At 47.8% G+C, this 2500-nt stretch overlaps 9 non-coding genes across 9 annotated transcripts in view; all 9 read left to right on the top strand.

Moving 5' to 3' along the window:
• Positions 1 to 13, top strand: part of LOC128464750 (5S ribosomal RNA) — a 119-nt gene extending 106 nt beyond the window's left edge. Inside the window, exon 1 of the ribosomal RNA XR_008344566.1 lies at positions 1 to 13. This exon is cut by the window's left edge and continues 106 nt beyond it. This is a non-coding gene — a ribosomal RNA (5S ribosomal RNA).
• A 186-nt stretch (positions 14 to 199) lies between these two features.
• LOC128462959 (5S ribosomal RNA) lies at positions 200 to 318 on the top strand. The gene has a single exon (XR_008342880.1). It is a non-coding gene; the product is annotated as a 5S ribosomal RNA (ribosomal RNA).
• A 191-nt stretch (positions 319 to 509) lies between these two features.
• On the top strand, positions 510 to 628 carry LOC128465489 (5S ribosomal RNA). The gene has a single exon (XR_008345265.1). It is a non-coding gene; the product is annotated as a 5S ribosomal RNA (ribosomal RNA).
• Positions 629 to 840: 212 nt separating this feature from the next.
• Positions 841 to 959, top strand: LOC128462784 (5S ribosomal RNA). Its single transcript, XR_008342714.1, has one exon. It is a non-coding gene; the product is annotated as a 5S ribosomal RNA (ribosomal RNA).
• A 183-nt stretch (positions 960 to 1142) lies between these two features.
• On the top strand, positions 1143 to 1261 carry LOC128462947 (5S ribosomal RNA). The gene has a single exon (XR_008342869.1). It is a non-coding gene; the product is annotated as a 5S ribosomal RNA (ribosomal RNA).
• Positions 1262 to 1447: 186 nt separating this feature from the next.
• Positions 1448 to 1566, top strand: LOC128462814 (5S ribosomal RNA). Its single transcript, XR_008342742.1, has one exon. It is a non-coding gene; the product is annotated as a 5S ribosomal RNA (ribosomal RNA).
• A 251-nt stretch (positions 1567 to 1817) lies between these two features.
• Positions 1818 to 1936, top strand: LOC128464071 (5S ribosomal RNA). Its single transcript, XR_008343927.1, has one exon. It is a non-coding gene; the product is annotated as a 5S ribosomal RNA (ribosomal RNA).
• Positions 1937 to 2155: 219 nt separating this feature from the next.
• Positions 2156 to 2274, top strand: LOC128463792 (5S ribosomal RNA). The gene has a single exon (XR_008343667.1). It is a non-coding gene; the product is annotated as a 5S ribosomal RNA (ribosomal RNA).
• Positions 2275 to 2483: 209 nt separating this feature from the next.
• LOC128464123 (5S ribosomal RNA) overlaps positions 2484 to 2500 on the top strand; it is a 119-nt gene continuing 102 nt past the window's right edge. Inside the window, exon 1 of the ribosomal RNA XR_008343977.1 lies at positions 2484 to 2500. This exon is cut by the window's right edge and continues 102 nt beyond it. This is a non-coding gene — a ribosomal RNA (5S ribosomal RNA).

The following is a 2500-nucleotide window of genomic DNA, read 5'->3' as shown; positions in this document are numbered from 1 at the left end:
GGTGTTGTAAGCTTTTTCTTTTCTCACAGTCCGGGGAGAGCTTTTTGCCATGTGTTTCTTGCTCATCATCAAAGCTTTAAACCCTTATTTGAACCTTCTCACCTTCTCTGTCCTGTCCCAGGGCTTATAATTCTTTCTGTCTGACGACAAGCAGCAGCAGCAGCAACAGAATAAGAGAAGTAAAATAAAAAACTTTCACACCTGCGGCCATACCACCCTGAAAGCGCCCGATCTCGTCTGATCTCGGAAGCTAAGCAGGGTTGGGCCTGGTTAGTACTTGGATGGGAGACCGCCTGGGAATACCAGGTGTTGTAGGCTTTTAATTTTTTCTCACAGTCCGGGGAGAGCTTTTTGCCATGTGTTTCTTGCTCATCATCAAAGCTTTAAACCCTTATTTGAACCTTCTCACCTTCTCTGTCCTGTCCCAGGGCTAATAATTCTTTCTGTCTGACGACAAGCAGCAGCAGCAGCAGCAACAGAATAAGAGAAGTAAAATAAAAAACTTTCACACCTGCGGCCATACTACCCTGAAAGTGCCCAATCTTGTCTGATCTCGGAAGCTAAGCAGGGTTGGGCCTGGTTAGTACCTGGATGGGAGACCGCCTGGGAATACCAGGTGTTGTAGGCTTTTAATTTTTTCTCACAGTCCGGGGAGAGCTTTTTGCCATGTGTTTCTTGCTCATCATCAAAGCTTTAAACCCTTATTTGAACCTTCTCACCTTCTCTGTCCTGTCCCAGGGCTTATAATTCTTTCTGTGTGACGACAAGCAGCAGCAGCAGCAGCAGCAGCAGCAGCAGCAGCAGCAACAGAATAAGAGAAGTAAAATAAAAAACTTTCACACCTGCGGCCATACTACCCTGAAAGCGCCCGATCTCGTCTGATCTCGGAAGCTAAGCAGGGTTGGGCCTGGTTAGTACCTGGATGGGAGACCGCCTGGGAATACCAGGTGTTGTAGGCTTTTTCTTTTCTCACAGTCCGGGGAGAGCTTTTTGCCATGTGTTTCTTGCTCATCATCAAAGCTTTAAACCCTTATTTGAACCTTCTCACCTTCTCTGTCCTGTCCCAGGGCTTATAATTCTTTCTGTCTGACGACAAGCAGCAGCAGCAACAGAATAAGAGATGTAAAATAAAACACTTTCACACCTGCGGCCATACCACCCTGAAAGCGCCCGATCTCGTCTGATCTCGGAAGCTAAGCAGGGTTGGGCCTGGTTAGTACTTGGATGGGAGACCGCCTGGGAATACCAGGTGTTGTAGGCTTTTAATTTTTTCTCACAGTCCGGGGAGAGCTTTTTGCCATGTTTCTTGCTCATCATCAAAGCTTTAAACCCTTATTTGAACCTTCTCACCTTCTCTGTCCTGTCCCAGGGCTTATAATTCTTTCTGTCTGACGACAAGCAGCAGCAGCAGCAACAGAATAAGAGAAGTAAAATAAAACACTTTCACACCTGCAGCCATGCCACCCTGAAAGCGCCCGATCTCGTCTGATCTCGGAAGCTAAGCAGGGTTGGGCCTGGTTAGTACCTGGATGGGAGACCGCCTGGGAATACCAGGTGTTGTAGGCTTTTAATTTTTTCTCACAGTCCGGGGAGAGCTTTTTGCCATGTGTTTCTTGCTCATCATCAAAGCTTTAAACCCTTATTTGAACCTTCTCACCTTCTCTGTCCTGTCCCAGGGCTTATAATTATTTCTGTCTGACGACAAGCAGCAGCAGCAGCAGCAGCAGCAGCAGCAGCAGCAGCAGCAGCAGCAGCAGCAGCAGCAGCAGCAGCAGCAGCAGCAGCAGAATAAGAGAAGTAAAATAAAAAACTTTCACACCTGCGGCCATACCACCCTGAAAGCGCGTGATCTCGTCTGATCTCGGAAGCTAAGCAGGGTTGGGCCTGGTTAGTACCTGGATGGGAGACCGCCTGGGAATACCAGGTGTTGTAGGCTTTTTCTTTTCTCACAGTCCGGGGAGAGCTTTTTGCCATGTGTTTCTTGCTCATCATCAAAGCTTTAAACCCTTATTTGAACCTTCTCACCTTCTCTGTCCTGTCCCAGGGCTTATAATTCTTTCTGTCTGACGACAAGCAGCAGCAGCAGCAGCAGCAGCAGCAGCAGCAGCAGCAGCAGCAGCAACAGAATAAGAGAAGTAAAATAAAAAACTTTCACACCTGCGGCAATACCACCCTGAAAGCGCCCGATCTCGTCTGATCTCGGAAGCTAAGCAGGGTTGGGCCTGGTTAGTACCTGGATGGGAGATCGCCTGGGAATACCAGGTGTTGTAGGCTTTTAATTTTTTCTCACAGTCCGGGGAGAGCTTTTTGCCATGTGTTTCTTGCTCATCATCAAAGCTTTAAACCCTTATTTGAACCTTCTCACCTTCTCTGTCCTGTCCCAGGGCTTATAATTCATTCTGTCTGACGACAAGCAGCAGCAGCAGCAGCAGCAGCAGCAGCAGCAGCAACAGAATAAGAGAAGTAAAATAAAAAACTTTCACACCTGCGGCCATACCAC

This window comes from Spea bombifrons, chromosome 9, assembly GCF_027358695.1.
Source record: "Spea bombifrons isolate aSpeBom1 chromosome 9, aSpeBom1.2.pri, whole genome shotgun sequence".
In the NCBI taxonomy this organism is placed as follows: Eukaryota; Metazoa; Chordata; class Amphibia; order Anura; family Pelobatidae; genus Spea; species Spea bombifrons.
This window is presented reverse-complemented; position numbering and strand designations above follow the sequence as displayed.